General features: G+C 41.5%; 1 protein-coding gene across 20 annotated transcripts in view; it reads left to right on the top strand.

The window, feature by feature from the left end:
• The window catches only part of LINGO2 (leucine rich repeat and Ig domain containing 2), a 441,629-nt gene that overhangs the window by 352,635 nt on the left and 71,129 nt on the right, over positions 1-17,865 (top strand). Inside the window, exon 1 of one of the 20 annotated variants that reach the window (XM_042913620.1) lies at positions 10,850-10,911. The exons of the other annotated variants lie outside the window; for them this stretch is intronic. The gene's annotated coding sequence lies outside the window, so the exon portion shown is untranslated. Of the gene's footprint in view, positions 1-10,849; positions 10,912-17,865 lie in introns of those variants that run through there. 20 annotated transcript variants of the gene reach the window in all.

Here is a 17,865-nt window from a genome sequence, read left to right as displayed (position 1 = left end):
GTTTCCCACATCCTTTTCTTTTTCTCATTAGAGGCCTCTTCTGGTCTCATAGTGGTTTCCTTTTCCCCAGCCACTTAATGAACAGTTACTTAAGTGAACCATGATAAATGTCTATCCTAGCATGATCTCAAATTAAATTCATTATAAGTGTTGGGTTGCTTAGGCTAAAATACTCTTATCATCCCAGAAAATGAAATTGCAAGCTCATTTTTCAGAAGTAGCTAAGAGCCCTATACTCATAAATTCACTCATTATTAAGGTTGTGTAGCCTGGTGGTTAAGAGCTCAGCTCTGCAACTCATTCTCATGTTTCAGTGCTAGTTCAGTTACTGATGTCTGTGTAATCTTGGAAAAATTACTTGACCTTGCTATGCCTCAGAATATTCCTAATGCTAACCTCACACCGCTGTGATGACATTCTAAATGAGTTATTTAATGTAAAGAACTCAAGAGTAGCTGGCACCTAACATAACTGCCTTGCAAGAGGAGGTAGTTTAAGAAGTCAACTTGGAGATACTGCATCAAAAGTTGGTAGAGTTGAAGGCGACGATATATATTGATCCTTATTTGAGTTCCTGAGTTCTTAGTTTATTCATTCACTCATTCAGTGATGATTCACTGAACCCCTGTCTTGGAAGTTCTGGCATTAGGCCAGCAATCATGGCACAAAAATGAATAAGACACAGTCGCTGCCCCCAAAAGTGTTCATAGACAACAGAGAGAATAAGCATCTAACAAAAAAATTTAAATGCAATGGGAAAGTGCAATGAATAAAAAGCCTATAAGGTACAAAGCCAGTGCAAAGAAAGAAGTAAATAAAACTATCCAAGGGATTGGGAAGACTTACTGAATGAGATAAAAGATTATCTGAGCTGTTGAAGGGTGAATAGGCACCTACCAAGCAAACAAGCAGAAGAAATCAATTCCAGGCAAAGTAAATAGTGTTCAAATTTATGAAACAGTGAGCAATTTAGTCTGACTGGAGTCTATAGTTTGAGTCAAAGAATGGCAATAGATGGTGCTAGAGCAGTGGACAGAAGACATGAAAAGACCTTGTGGGTCTTGCTAAGAACCTAGACTGAAGTCAGAGAGGGCTGCTGTTGGTTGCAAAACTAGTGTTCGTGTAACCATAGGTCCAACTCAGAGTTGCCTCTGTACCTGGAGCAGACATTGGTTATGACCAGTCCCTTGCTTGGTTCCACCCAGACTCCTGTTTTCCTATATTAGCACCACTTGAATGGAGTGCCGAAGTTTGGAACTTTGGAACCAAGAACTCATCCAGAATAAGCAAATTCATCCACAGATGAATGGATTACACACAGATGCATCAAGATGTGTGCAGAGGCCCTGATATATAATGAGCATGACACCTTTCTTATTTAAACACCAGTTCCTCATTTGCAGAGATAGTTTGCTATTTTCCAGGCCCAAGTTTTGTTTAGAAACTTTTGTCCAGACTAAGCTAACCATCATTTCCTGTTTCTTTTTTTTTAAATTTTTTAATGTTTATTTATTTTTGAGAGAGAGAGACAGACAGAGTGTGAGCTGGGGAGGGGCAGAGAGAGAGAGGGAGACACAGAATCTGAAGCAGGCTCCAGGCTCTGAGCTGTCAGCACAGAGCCCGACACGGGGCTCGAACCCACAAACTGTGAGATCATGACCTGAGCCAAAGTCAGATGCTTAACCAACTGAGCCACCCAGGCACCCCCATCATTTCCTGTTTCTAGAAATATTCTTGATTATCAACACTTCCTCTGAATTTTTTTAACTTGCTAAAGAGCCCTTTCCCCTAATTCATCTTCAGTCTGACACGTCTATTTGCATTTTTCCATTCATGATACTCAAGTGTCCTGCTGAGAAGAAACCTCTTTCCTCCATCTAAAGAGATTCTCAGGAGGCATCTTGTTTTATTTAGGCTGTGTCAGTCTTTGAGCTAACGTATTTTCCCTTTGATTGTCATCCTTTTCAACTTTCCCAAAGCAGCACTTTTTCTTTGGACATTTCTCAAATGAAAGCCATTTTTCGCCAAAAGATTATTGCCTTCATCAATTACAAACTCTGCCCTCTAGACAAAGAAATAGCCATAGTCTACTAGAGCTAGATTGCCAGCTTCAATCTTTGTGGTTTTCCTGACAACCATGGTTTAGCTAACCAGGAGCCCCAGGACAGAATCTGGCTCTCCAGATAAAGCTTGCCCTACCCTGAATTTCACACACCTCCACCTTGTCGTGATGGCCCCTCTTCTTTCCCATCATCTGGAGCACCCATGTGTCCTTTTGCTTTTGGTGAAAATAAATAACTAATGCGGCAATTGCTGATAAGAAGATCACCTCAGAACAGTACATAACTTCCACATGGTCTAGAGTTTCCCTTTCAAAAATTTGCCTTTTCACCTACAAAACAAAATAAACCTGCTTAATGTGTGATGCTCTGGCTTCTACTATAGTTGCTGCCTCACCAATACAAAATCCCCTTTGTATTGGTGGGGCTCATTTAAATTTAACCCTTTTCTGACATTCTCCAGGAGGATTTCCTACGTCTCAAAGCACTTTACTAAATAAAGGAACTACATTCTTCTTTGGCACCATTCCAACCAGAATTAATTTTCAAAACTGAAGGATGGGAATTGAATGACCACATCAGATCAATACCCTGATGAGTATTAGTATTATAATGCATGTGTTATTCTGCTCTTTCAATTTCTGCCTTGTTTAAATAATAAAAGATTAAAAGCAAGAGGCTCTAAAAAAGCTAATAATCTTTTACATTCATACAGACCTTTCTCACTAATAAGTAACAATACATTTTCAATATACATATCCCTACTGTGATGTCAGTCCTGTATGTTTGAAAGATTGACTTAACTTCAATTTTAATGCCCTAAGACAGTCTTCAAATTTCAATAAGAATGTTGCCCCTGAAATGCATGTAATTATTAAGGGAAAAATCAAGATACTTAAATGTTTCAAACTGAAGACAAATGTGTATAAGATTTATTAATTATAAGGCTCTGTGCTGGATAATAGCATATGTGGCTGATGATCACATTATGTTGAATTTAACAAATTCTATTCTAGTTCCTGGTTACTAATACTGGATTCTATTTTACATGGTAGCATACAGAATCACTACTATAGTTGTCTGAAGTTAGTCCTATTAACTGTCAAGGGCCTTCACAAATGAGACTTTGCCCTTGAAATTATTTATTGAATTGTATTGAGAAAGCCATTGATATTCACAGTGAGAACACAGGTTCCAAATTCAAAGTAATGTCCCTTAAAATATGTCCTATAAGGAAATTTATGGTTTTATCCATTTTGCCTATACAAATCCTTCTGAAGCATAAATCATAAAACAGAAAAGAACACGTATCAACTGAGCAGCACTGTGCTGACAAGAACTAGGAAAATAAAAGCAACTTCAGACCATTGTAACCAAAAGACCCTGAGGGCTGAATTTTCTCGAGTGCAGGTGCTACAAGCTAATAAATAATTTTTGCTTCTTTAGGAAATATTTGAATATCAAAACAGGCACATTAGTTAATGAGATGCATCGATGTTCTGTGGTTTGCAGTAGCTGTGGAATGGAAAGGAACTCCAGTGGTAGATATAGTCTGCCCAGTGCTCATAGCTAGCCCCAGACTCCTGTACACTCAAAAATCCACAACTAATACTTCTGAGCATTTCCTAACTGACCCACCTGAAGAGGTAGTTGGCTTTGGCTTCTAAAGACTGGAGCCACACAAGTATGAGGAAACAAAGGGTCTCTCAAGACAGGACAGCAATTATTAGCTTACCTAGTGTTTTTGAACACGTAAGAGAAAAATGACAGGTCACTGGCTGTCATCCCTGAGAACTTGTTTTGGGAATAAAACCTTGTTCTCCAAGCCAGAACAGGATGAATTTTCAGTGTGCTCTGCAGCCTAGAGATACTATCATTGTTTTATAGACTGAATTGAGAATCCCTATCATTCAAGTATCACACTTAAGGATACTTGAGTTCTTTGTGCATTGCTAAAATTCTAGGCTTCTGGGACACAAAGAAAAGCCAGGCGCCAGGCTGAGCTTTCCTAACTAGGAGTGTGTGTGTGTGTGTGTGTGTGTGTGTGTGTGTGTGTGTGTATTCTCCCAACTAACCAACTGCTTGGAAGAGATATATTTTGGAAAATGAACAGAAAATGCTCCCCAGCAAAAGCGCTAAATGGAATGGGCTTCTGGGGAAACATTCTGAGTAGGACCAGGATCCCAAAGCAGAATTTCCAAAGGAAAGAAAATGAATAATCAGCTTTCTTCTGCCCTTCACAGCTGCCCCTCTCCCTATTCAACAACTGGCAAAGGAGCTGTGTTGTTACAAGATGTGCACTGGGGAACAGAGCAGCAGCTGGTGTGCAGGCGGCTGAACGCCCTAGCAAGCCCTGGCCCCAGGAAGCAAACACCTCCCATGTTTAAGGTAGAGCAAAAGGGGAGATACAGCTGGTTCACTCAGGAAGAGGCTGCTAGGCTATGGGGAGGGCTGAAGACCTCCAGAGCAAATGAAGCTTTGCGAAGGCATCTCTTAGAAGGAATACCTGCCGAAGTTCATAAAAATAAACCGCCCCTTCTTCGAGAAAGTGATATTTGAAGTTGTGTTACAAGAATAGAACTCACAAGGGCCCAGAGGAAAGGGACAGACTGGGGCGGGGATGAAATCATTATCTGCCAAATAAATGCCCTTCGAGGAGACTAAACACATGACCGGGCCAAATTCATGCCAAGCTCTGACTAACTGAACTCAGCAAAATCTTCACTCTTCCTGATAAATTTGGTAGATGATCCTGGTTATTTCTTCATGCTTATTAATATTTCACAGATGACATGAGCTCATTATGAACAGTATTAATCATAGGCAGAATGGAAACAGTTCAAAAAAATTAAGGTAATTATTGGGATTTTGCCAACATGAAAGTAAATCCCATCCTCAAAATATACAAAAAAGAGGAGAAAAAATCAGCCCATGATGAAATTATCTAATTGATAATTTTGATGTATTTACTTCCCAGGAGGCTTTTCAAACCATAACATGGCAAGGCGCCTGGGTGGCCCAGTTGGTTGAGCATCCGACTCTTGATTTCAGCGTAGGTCAGTGATCTCACAGTTCCTGAGACGAAGCCCCAGGTGGGGTTCTGTGCTGAGAGCATGGAGCCTACTTGGGATTCTCTCTCTCCTTCTCTCTCTGCCCCTCCCCTGCTCACACATGTGCATGCAGACACATTGTCTCTCTCTCTCTCTCAAAATAAATAAATAAACATTAAAAAAACCCTGTAACATAGCAACTTATACCCCTTCTGCTGTACCGCTCACTACCACCTATAAAGCTGCCTGCCTGGCGTTTAGTATGGCAGAGCAGTAAGCCTGTGCAGAGGGGCAAGAACCTTTGATAACTGCTACTAGGCCACCCCTCACCCCATCCCACCAGAATTGCCACAGTGTCTCCAACACTCTCCCGTTTCAGAGGGCACTGAATCTTTCCCCATTCCCAGCTCTTCACCATCCCTGGCATTCTTGCAACTATTTCTTAATTGAGTGAATATTGTTCTGAAGACACACTACTAATTCAGTGAGCATTTGGTAAAAGAATTCAAGAGTCCCTATGTAGTGTAGCGCACGCTGCTGTGCCCATTGGACGTGCGCAAAGGGAACCAAAGCTACCTCCATCCTCACATAGACCATTGACACCATCTAAATAACTAATGAGATGGTGGAAGCAAATTGAGAATGGTACAGACTTTGAATTATTCGTTGCATTAGTACTGGCTTCTGCTTGTGCTGTGTATTCTAGTTTTCTGGCACACTGCTCATCTCACTTGAGAGCTGAAGGAATTTCATTTCGATAAATAACCAGAGAAAGGAGGAAGCTACAAAGGCTGATCTTCTAAAATGTTCAGGTTCAGAGCTCTTTCTCAAACAAGATAAGGCAAATCCCAGTGGAAATCCTCATTTTAACATTGTATCCCTTTGGCTGTCCACTGTTTCCTCCGTGTCATGGGCACTGCTGCCTGGATCAGTTATGACTCAGCTAAACCAAAGTACGTTGGGATGCCACAGGATCTGCCTATGTACATGTATGTTCAGCAGTGGATCATGAGTTCTCATGCCATGGTTCCAGGTCTGTCACTTAGTTCTGGTGACCTCGTTCTGTGACCTTGGGCAGGTTGCTTGACCACTCTGGGTCTCTGTGTTTTCATCTGTAAAAGGGGCTAAGAAAATCGATTCTGCCCATCTCAGCAAGCTACATTAAGCCTGTGTGGGAGTGCCTGAAGTACTCTCGAGTTGGAATATTTTCTCTTACCTCTCTGCACCTAAATCCATGAAGAGTTGCCTGCCTGGGTGAGGCGTGAGCAGTTAGTTATGTGAATCATATTAAATTGTTGACAAGGACAGCATCTCCCTCTGTTTCCTCCCAGGGATCCTTTCTACGGTCAGCACTCCTGCAGTCCTGGAGGCTGACGGGAGTGCGGGCAGTGAGAGACAGGGCAGTGTGTGCACTTTCATAATATAAATAGAGCAACAAACGCCTCCTCAAAGGAAGTACCAAGAGAAAACAGCCTGCACCTGGCCCTGGGTTTTTTATCATGTTGTGTTTTTTGTTGTTGTTGTGGGTTTTTTTTTCCCAAAGAATTGGATGAGGCTCCATGTGGAATTGTGAATGCCCATACACCTACTTCATAACAGGACAGCAGAGCAATCTGTTTTCAAAGGCCAAAGCTGTTTTTTCGCCCCCAGCTCTGCGGTTTTTCTCTCCTCTCTTCATCCCAGTGAGGATTTTTTTTTCTCTTCCCTTCATTTTGAGTCAGCAGCCTGCTGGTAACAAAGGTACCCAGCTGTTCTCTGAGTTCTAATCTCCAAACAACTTTTAATAGGGATTGCCTGCTTTGCACGCAGTTGGCTACCACAACAACATGCCAGATTGCAGGTATTTTAAGGAGGATCCTGAGGATTATGATGAAGTGTCATTTTGCCCAACAGTTTAAGAATAGAATCACTAATATCTCCCTGCAATGATTTGTTTTCCTTTGATAGATGAATGTGTTCCAGACAGCTTGCTGCCCTATAGTATAGAACTGAAAAGGAGCTGGCAGGCCTCTCCCGGATGTGCCCAACCAGCCCTGGAAAAACAATAATCATGGTTAACAACATACAGAGCGGGTAGCTCACTGTCCCCATTTCATAGATGAGGAAACTGAGTTTTTGAGAGGTTAAGTAAGGTTGCATTGCAAGACCATGGCCGACCCCAAGTTCCCGCGAAAACAATGTGTCAAAATGCATCCACTTCTACTGAAGTGGATAGAGGCATAGACTGCTCGATTTATGCAAAGCCAAACAAAATAAACACATGGTGGGTGGTTCCAGTTTTTTTAATAAGAGTCTCCAAACCCTAACAATACCCACCACTGATATTTTGAATGTAACAGAGAAATTACATCCTCTGTATGGGCTGTCTCCAGAAAGAGTTACCACTTCTTGAATTTTAATAATCTGTTCAGAGCCAAAAAGGAGCTTGGTATGGGGAGAACTTGGCCTAACATTATAAAGTCTCCATCAACTAGACTCCATCAATGATTCTAGAACCAAACCTCAGAGTTAGAAAAGTAGGGAAGTGATTTTATGGTTTAAAACCTTGTTCTCAGGAAAATTTCTTCTCTGCTCCCTACCCACCCTCCTGCTCCCTCAGACCCTCTGGCTCCCACAAAATGCAGTGTGGGCCTGGCAAGTTCAGTTTGTCAAAGATGTACAAGTCAAATACAGGATTCAGAATTTCTACTGATGAGGACAGGAGGGTGGGCTGAAGTTTAGCCTTGTTCTGACTCAGAAGATAATGTTTGCTTAGCAAATTAATAGGGTAAACACACTTACCATGGAATATTTAAGCTACTTAAGAGAATAAATTGCTTTCAAGCATCCATTCACATGCAAATGATTGATACATTAATTATAAGTCATTCTTATCTCTTCATTAAAGCCTGCTCCCTAAGGACCTATATCAGGTACAACTTCAAGTTACCATTTCTGAATATAGAGAACCGCATATCTATCTTAGGAAAACAAACTATTTTAATTCTGATTTGCCATTGGATTATACAGGCATCTGGCCTTCCTACCCCCAAACTGAAATGAAAGAAACATATATTGAATGCATGCTACATGCCAGGTACTATTGGGCACTGGCAATCCAGAAGCTGGTAAGATAGGATTCCTGTTTAGAAAAGGCCCACAGAAGTTTAATTCTTTAGTTTGTTCTCAGGAGGTCATAAGTTTTCCACTCATAAGTGTTTAAGACCACATGGGCAGTACTGGGGTAGAAAGAATTCAAGAATGACCAATGCTATCTACTGTCCCCTGAAAAACACGACTCTGGATTAATCTGTACTGCATAGACCAAATAGGTTTGTTAGCTGCCATGTAAATGTTCGTATTAGCACATATTAAGAAATTGAAATTTTATGTCCTTGATTGATATTGATATTCAATGTGAAGTAGAAAGACTTGGTACCTTTTAAAGAAAAAGGAAGAGCCTGATTCTCAAGGGCAGCAATGTTTCTTGTCACCATCTCTGGAGACTGAAAGGATCATGTGAGAGTTTTCCAATTCTGCATCCATTGCCTTTTAAGCATCAAACATAGTTTTGTGATATCCGTTCCAGATCCATATCTTTTTCATTGGGCTGAGTACATTTGCATGCACTGTTGAACAGCATACACTGATTTCTTTATCCTTAGGTTGTTCAGCCCAAAAGCCTGGACATCAATCTTAAGTCCTTTTTCTCACACTGCCTATCAGGTCTCCCTCAATAGATGCCCAGAATCTGATGGCTTCTTACCTTCCCCCTCGCCTGCTGGTGCAAGGCACATCTTCTTTCAGCAGGATTGTTCCCATAGTTTTCTAAAGCCCTCTGTTTCTGCTCTTTCCTCCTTGGAATCTTTTGTTACCCTTTAAAATTGTAAGACAAGGGGCATCTGGGTGGCTCAGTTGGTTAAGCGTCAAACTTCAATGCAGATCATGATCTTGCGCTTCGTGGGTTCAAGCCCTGCATCAGGCTCTGTGCTGATGGCTCAGAGCCTAAATCCTGCTTTGGATTCTGTGTTTCCATCTCTCTGCCCCATTTCATGCCCCACTCATGCTGTGTCTCTCTGTCCCTCAAAAATAAATAAACATTAAAAAAATGTTTCTTCATTGTAAGATGTGTCAAACCCTGTGATGGTTTTGCGTGTAATGCCAGGTCTTACAGTCTATAGAGACCTCCACGAGTTGGCTCATCTTACTCACCCGTTTCCCCACCCCAGCACCCCACCCCCATTCTCCCTCTTGCTCCCACTTCCTCCTTGCTGGTGCTCAAATATGCCATGCATGCCTCCATCTTGAGGCCTTTGCATCTGCTGTTCCATTTGTCAGGAATGCTCTTCCTCCAGGTATCAACACACCTGCTGCCTCCCTTCAAGTGTTTGTTCAAATGTCATTTTGCAGTGAGGCCTTCCTTGGCCTCCTGTTTAAAATTATCGCCTCCTTACCTGGCACTCTTTTTCCTCCTTCCCAGCTTTCTTTCCATGGCACTTAGTGCTGACAGACTATAGGTGTGCCCTCATTCTTTGGATTTCACACACACCAGAATGTAAGCAAAACAAGGCTAGGGATTCGTGTCCCTCTGGTTTGCTGTTCTCGTCCCAGCCCCTAGAAGAGTGTCTAGCACATAGGCACTTACTAAAGCCTGTGTAATTAATTACCCTTTGAATTAAGGGGCATCTTGTTAACTCCCGCTAAGGCCCTCCCTGCACGCCAAGATGTACATTATCAGAGTCTCTGAGGGTGTGATGGAATCATGTATAGTTTGCAAACAAAATAATGCTATGTCCTGTTGTTTCGATTTGTTTCCATTTTTAAAAGACGACATGAGTTTATAATATTTCAGAAATAGTAGCTAAATGTCTCCATGGTTTCATTTGGAATCCTTGTCTGCCTTTTACAGATTTTATTTCTTCCATCATAAACGGACCAGTCCCTCTCATTTTCTGCTCTTACCAGTACCACCTTCTCAAACTACATTCTGGTCTGTTGTTTATAATGTATGGTAGGGCCGCAACATATTAGAATTTTGCCTCTAAGAATATTTATTAGCTTCCCTCAGACTGAGTGATGGTGCATATTACCTCAGGGTCAGTGATACGAGGACCCTGCACAGCCACTTAGTGTCTGCTGTTAGTTACTTAAAGCACATTGGCTGATCAGTGCTTCATTTACTTGACATTCCCAAACCGTTTTATGTATTTGTGATTGCCAGATATTTAGCTCATGAGGCAAGCGTGTCTGGGCCTTGTGTCTCCTCTTGGGTGCAATAGGAGTTTTGTTAGATTTTTTTTTTTCTAACTTCCTTAAATCCCAGTGGGTCTATTAGTTTAGAGTATTGTACTTACTCGTCCATATGTAAATATCAAGTGTGTCAATTCAATAAAATTCAACATCTTTGATAAAGGGAAATTAAGATGAAAAAGTAGAAAGTGGGGCACCCGGGTGGCTCAGTCAGTTAAGCATCTGACTTCGGCTCAGGTCATGATCCCCCAGTTCATAGGTTCAACCCCCACATAAGGTTCTGAGCTGACAGTGCAGAGCCTGCTTGAGATTCTCTCTGTCCTCCTCTCACTCTGCCCCTCCCCCCTTGTGTTTTCTCTCTCTAAATAAATAAAACTTAAAAAAAAAAGTGAAAGGTAAATATGCACTTGGTTTTATACTTTTCTATCTCAGAATCTGAGAAATGGCTTCACTCAAGGAAGGTGTTTTCTCAAGCCTCTGTTTGTGCTGAGCACGAGTTACTGACGCCCAAGTGCACACCTACTGCTACTTCCCCAAACTTTGACTTTACCTGCAGTTTCAGTGACAAACAGGTATGTCCTAAAATATAAGAAGGATTTTACAGGTCAGAATAGCTTCTCCTTAGAGATCAGGTTTACTCCTATCTTCTGATCTTTGGAATCTTGCACCATCCGCTCTGATTTCTGGGATTCCAGATTCATCACTTGAGATCTGTGTCCTCCTTCAGTAGGAGCCTGGCTACTTACCTGGGGACTATTGAATGATGGCACCTTTATAGCTTTGCTCTCTGACCGACAACCTTGATCGAACCAACAGGAAATGCTTTTGAAGTCATGTAATTGCACATTAATAATTAATAATAATAAATATAATTTGTTGGATAATGTCTAGTTGCCAGGAACTATTCTAAGTACTTTCCACACAGTGTTGCATTTAATCTTCACAGCATGTCATGATATTTATCCTTACTCTCTAAAACAGTTAACAATTCCCATTAGCCAGTGATGAAATTTATGTGAAACCTATATCAGCATATGCATATGTATATGAGTGAAGAGAAAATGTTTATTTAGACAACAGAAAAAAGGTATTTCTATTTTTAAGTAGTAAAATAACCACTCAGAGAAGTTTTAAAAGAAATAAAAATCTGAAAGCAATCTAATACCTTCATACTAAGTATTAGAAAATTTTTAAATAAATTTTTACGTTTATTTTTGAGAAACGGAGAGAGAGAGAGACAGGAGGGGCAGAGAGAGAAGGAGACAGAATCCAAAAAGGCTCCAGGCTCTGACCTGTCAGCACAAACCCCAATAAGGGCTTAAACTCACTAACCCTGAGGTCATGACCTGAGCCAAAGTCGGATGCTTAACCGACTGAGGCACCAGGCGCCCCTATAAACTTTTAATATCTCAATATATGCTTTTTAAAGTTGTCTTTTATTATTGCGTATTCAGGACACTTCGTGTATCTCCCTGACAGCAACTTCCTGTCTTATTTTTGACTGTTCTTAGCATTGTCAATGTGGTTCCCATCCTAGCTGCTCCTGCTGCTGGTAATCTGAGTGCTAAACTTCCCCACCTGCCTCTCAATTTTGAAGCGGCTTAGTCATTTCTCCTGCCAAATAGATCAACAAGCCTTGCATCTTCTTTCTGTCTTCTGAACAGCTCTAGGGAGTAGTGCCCTGCCTGTTTTTAATTTACACCTTAGCGATTTTCAATGTGTTGGCCACAGATGAAAAGCAGCAAAACAGTTGGGACACTTGTTAAAATTCAGATTCCTGGATCCCACCCTCAAGAAATGATGATTGGTGGGTCTGACCTTGTGTTTGTCTGATAGTCTCTAGTAATACTAATATGCAATAAAATTTGAAAGTCACTGTTTGAGATGGAAAATTGTCTTTACTTTGGATGTTTTAAAATCACCAAACAAAATAAGAATTAAACAGATTTCTTCATAGGGAGAAAGACACAGTGCTGGAGTTTCTCTACACAGAGCCTTTTTATATACTTCTCTCATCTATGCCTGCCAGTCCTATTTATGAAAGCTTCTGTGAGCCTTCCAAGTAAGCATCTAATAAGTGCTTATCTGTGCAGTGTTTGATGGGCCTTAGGGCCTGCTACACCAAAATTAAACCAGTCCCATATGTCCCAAAGAGGTAAATTTTGGATTATTACAAATATGTGTTGAGTATGTGTGTCTGTATACAAACATGCATATGGATTATGTGTAGGTGTACATGTGCAGGTGTTACCTTCAATGATCATATGTGTATCAGTAGAGTCTCTTGTGGGTATTATGTATATACAGTAGATATAGAAACCCAAATCCTACTTCTACCATTTATATTTTAAATGTCCATAATATCAGCTCATGATACAACTGTTGCTTTGGCAGGCAGAGGAGCTTGAAAAGCTGAGAAAATGGAAGATGAGAATGGATATAGAAGTATAGATTTTATGTCGTGGTATTGTACCTGCCTAGTTATTGAAAAGTTATGTTAAGAACCTACCCACCCTGGGGCACCTAGGTGGTTCAGTCGGTTGAGCGTCCGACTTCGGCTCAGGTCATGATATCGCAGTCAGTGAGTATCAGGCTCTGTGCTGACGGCTCAGAGCCTGGAGCCTGCTTCGGATTCTGTGTCTCGCTCTCTCTGCCCCTCCCTCACTTGTGCCCTGTCTCTCTCTCTCTCTCTCTCTCAAAAATAAATAAATGTAAAAAAAAAAAGAAAAAGAACCTACCCACCCACGCCTTCCAGTTTCATTCAAGTGTAAGGTCTTTGCTATGTTTTCCATATAAGCCCAACTCAGCCTCAGAATCATTCTTAACACGTGGTCAAAGGGGTCAATACCAGCCAATCAAAATATAGCATGGCTGATGAAAACAGTTTGGAGAGAAAGAAGATAAGCACTATTGTTTTTTTCTTGTATTCTTGGAGCTTAGCATACTTGCTAATGCCTAGGTTCTCAATAAGTAACTATTAAATAAGTGAATGGTTTAAAAAAACTTCATTGGGAATAGTTTTATGACTTACAAGTTTGATTTCCTCTTTAGTTTGATGTTACCCATCCCTCCTAAACAGCTTTTGGGGGCTACCCTGGACATAATTGGCGTTCTTTCTTGGATATGTTGAGGCTACTATTTACAGTAGCTGAATGTTTAAATCAAGAGGACCACAACCAATTCCTGTTTCCCAAATATGTAGAAAACTGCTCAAGAACAGGGATAAGATGGTAGCTGTCAATTCCTAAAGAGCCACAGTGTGTCTGTCATTGTGATACATGCTTTCAATACACCCTTCACATTTAATCTTGGTAGAAACTTTGCGAAATAGAATTTATTTTCTTCACTTAAAGGTGAGAAATAGGACACAGTAACTCAGTGACTCCATCAATAGTACTAGATTGCCTCTTAGGTGCTGTATCATATCCATGCTTAATTCCCCAGTATGTGTCTTAGGTCCCCACACATAGTAGGTACTCAAAAATTTATTTTCTCATGTTATTCTGTTATGCTCAATAAACTGGCACAAATTCTTCGTACTCTAGATAATTCTAGGCATGATTTCGGGCTACTCCTCCATCAGTATAGCATGGTAAGTCAGATCATGAACTCCTACAGCCAAATTCCTGGGTTTGAATCCTTGAGCAAGACCTTGAATGTGTCACTTAATTTCTCTGCCTCAGTTTGCTTGTCTGTAAGATGAGGGAATTGTAAGGATTAAGTAAATTGATACGTGTAAAGTGATGAGAAGAAATCTGGCATAGAATAACCCCAGTTAAGTGCCTTCTAAGATTATTACTAGCATGGGGGCCTCACTGTTGTTCAGTGAGTTTTCTGTTAAGTAATGTTCTGGGGCACTTGGCTGACTCAATTGGTAGGGCATATGACTCAATCTCAGGGTCGTGAGTTCAAGCCCCATGTTGGGAGTGGAGCCTACTTAAAAATATAAGTAATGTTTTATGTTGCAACACCTATAGGTCAAGGTTATGTTAGTTAAGTCAAGGCTGGCATGGTGATTGCCCCTTTAGAGGTGGCAGGCTGTAAGGAAAGATGGATAAATCGTAAGTGCAGTAGGCTACAAGGAGTCTCATGCTGAATTAGGGCCAGGGAAGCAACACGCATAGCAGAAGGTCCAAGTTGTGAAAAGCCTTGAATGCTGATGTCACCAATAGGATTTTAGATAAGGGCAGGGCATGGTCACACAGGACTCTGAGGCACTTAAAACTGGCAATAAAATAAGTGAGGGATTCCAGGGGCAGACAGGGGGACCAAGAAAATGATTAGGATGTGGTTATAGTAGTTGAAGTTTGAGGTTATAATGTCCTCACCCAGAAATATAGCAGAAGGGAAAGAATAGAGAGGTACAAGGAATACCATAAAGGACGAAGCAAAAAGGATTTATTAACTGATTAGGAAGAAACTAGAAGGGATTGCTTAGGGACTTCCAGCTGGCTAGTTGCAGAGATGGAATCTAGTGCAAATCTTCTGATTTGGGATCCCCATGGTACGAGTGCAGGTGTAGAAAGCTTTCCCAATACTGGAGGTTCTCAAAGCATGGTTCCAGCACCATCTGAGAACTCATTGCAGAAGCCCAGCAGTCTGTGCCTTAACCAGCTGCTCAAAATGTTTGAGAACCACTGTTCTAATTGATTCACTCAGATTGCAACTACTTATAGAGGGCTTATTATGCCCTAAAAGGATGTATCTTTGAGTCAGAGTCTAGGTTCCCGTAAGGAACTTACTAGTCTATTTAGTGCAATGACAGAAAAGTCAAATATTACAAATAACCAAAAAATTACAGAAGCAAAAATGTACCTAAGCACATTTATGAGGAGGACTTAAGCTTGCCAGAAAAAATAGGACAATTCCCTGAAGAAGTGGCACTTAGGATGAATTTTGCGGTAAGAGCAAGACTTTCTCAGGTGAAGGCCTGCAGTTATGGACAAGTGAAAAGTAGCCTTCTTCGCTAGAGCACAGTAAAGAAGGGGGCAGCAGGCGTGACAAGGTTGAAGCATAAGCAGAGCCCTGGTCATGCAGGCTCCTTGGCCTTCATCCCATTTGAAATAGAAAAGCCATTGAAGGGGTTTCTGGAGAGGAACAGCTTGATGAGATTTGCATTTTTAAAGACCACTTTGGCTCTATTTGTGTAGATTATACTTAATACCACTATAGTCTACACAGGTATAAATTCAGCCATCCTTAGCAGTGCCCCCCGATAGCCACAGAAGTCTCCAGTTTGGCCCTCTGCCTTCCAAGTGGGAAGCCTTGTCCCGATGCCTCCCTTCATATCTACGCACTTTCTGACCCTACAACTCTCCTGGCTAGTTCAAAAGCAGTTAGTAAGTTTGAGTTTTAAACTGGCCTCCAACCATCAAACCACCAAGACTTTCAATTTAATTTCCCTTTCATGCCCATTCACACCTTGACTCCTTTCGAGAAAAACCAACAATTGATACTGATAATAAGCTCATTTTATGCTTTGGAAGAAAAAAAAAATACTCAGCTGAATTCACCATTAAATACACTCCTCTCATGATGGAGTCTCTACATTTAGTCAGGCTCCTATTAGCTGAGAAAAGAGTGTCCACTGAGGTATGAAATGTTTATTGTAGCTAGTTCCTGCAAGTGCTGCCAAAAGAGAGATAGTATTTTCAATGGCCAAAAACTGCAATGCACGGGACATGAATTATGTATGCCTGTCTCTTTAAAACAAATCAGCATAAATTATCCCATAGCACAGACTGCAGGAATTGGGGGCCCCTGAAAGAAATATTTTGTCTTGGTCTTCCTGGCATCAGAAACTTGGGGATGTGAAAAGGAGCAACTGAGTGAGATTCCAAATCACAACCTTCAATGTTTGAGGGGAAAACAGGGTTAGAATGCGCAGTGACCTGCGTTTTTCCAAGCATCATCTGTCAAGGTACCAGTAATCAACATGTGATTATTATTCTCATCAGCCCAAAGCATGAAAGTAAATTGAGTGAAAAAAATCTTCACATTATGTGAAATGATGACTGCCTTGGAGCCATAATAAACAATGATCTTGCCCTAGTGCTAGGCAGCAAAACAAATGAGGGCTGCCTGCTGTTGGTGCAGTGCCAGAATCCTTACCAGATTCGATAGCCACCAGCCCCTCCCTTCCAGTAAGGGCCTGATTTCCTTGTCGGGGCTGGGAAAATGCTGGTCAAATTGCTCCGTTAGAAGCAGCCTTTGGCTCCACACTGGGGAAGTTGGCTGCCTTGCCCAACCCCCCTCTACTGAAGTCAAGTTCACATTCACCCCTTTGCTCCCCAGAAGGAAGAGGGTGTCCATTAAGTGGCAGTGACCATGGAACACGGAGAGGCACTTGTTGCTTACAAATGTTAATTGTCAGCCAGGCCCCAGGCAGGCAACAGGCAGCAAGAAACACAATAGAGGTGAAGGAATTACCAAGGAAAACTCTGATCTTCCCAGAGAGAGTGAGGTTGGGAGTGAGTGAAGCATCTGAAAGGACTTTCTGCTGGTGGTCCTGTTCTATCAAGTCCTCAGCAGGGCAGAGAAATTCTAAGGGTAGGTCTGAATGTACTCCAAAACAGCTGGGAAGGGCCGCTGATCACTTCCTAGAATGGCTGCGGTGGACAAGTTCGGGCTTGGATCTCCCTTGCCTCAGCCTGCCAAGGAAAGTCAGCAGTCAGCCCTTGGGGCACCTTTGTACGAGTTAAATGCCATCTCTTCTTGTCTCCTAGGTTGAACACCCATGAGTAGAGCACAGCCTTCACCACTTAAACAACAGACTCTGAAAACACTTATATGTTTAAAATCATAGTTTTGTTCAAAGGTGATCACCAGATATGCCTAATTATAAAAAAGAAGGGGCTATTTCTGGTTCCACTTCCAATACAGAACTTGGAAGCTGTCACTCCTGTTCTTATAACTAGAAAAAGCTAAACAAAATGAAAATCAGTGATTTTTCTTGGACCCATCAGAGAATTGAGGAGGCAAGGCAAACTTCTCCCTGAAACCTACAGAGAGAGGACATCTTAGTTCAGACTGCTATAACAAAATTCCATAGACTGAGTGGCTTACAAGATTGACATTTATTTCTCACACTTCTGGAGGCTGGAAAGTCTAAGATCAAGGGGGTGCAGATTTGATGTCTGTGAGGACCCACTTCCTGGCTTACAGATGGCCGCCTTCTTGCTCATCCTCACGTGGTGGAGAGAGCACATTCTAATGTCTTCCTCTTTCTGTTGTCCTTTCTATAAGGATGCAAATATTCAGTCCATAACTGACTCTGAGGACTCATAGCTGAGATTTGCTTAGCTGGACTGAAGCTTCTGGAGACATAAGCTGGTAGGAAAACTTAAATGGTAATTACAGTAAATTGCTAGAGGCAGAGTATAAGCTAGCTGAAGAGTGAGAAATTCTTAGGGGCCACAGTCTTAGGGGGACCTCCATATTTTGTGGATTTTAACTCCAGAAACCTTACTGGGTTCTCACAGTGAAGGGGAAGAGTAACTATTGTGAACTGTGCCCACAGCATTCTC

This window comes from Panthera leo, chromosome D4 (assembly GCF_018350215.1).
Source record: "Panthera leo isolate Ple1 chromosome D4, P.leo_Ple1_pat1.1, whole genome shotgun sequence".
Taxonomy (NCBI): Eukaryota; Metazoa; Chordata; class Mammalia; order Carnivora; family Felidae; genus Panthera; species Panthera leo.
Note: the sequence above shows the minus strand (reverse complement) of the source record. Positions and strands in the feature narration are given on the sequence as shown.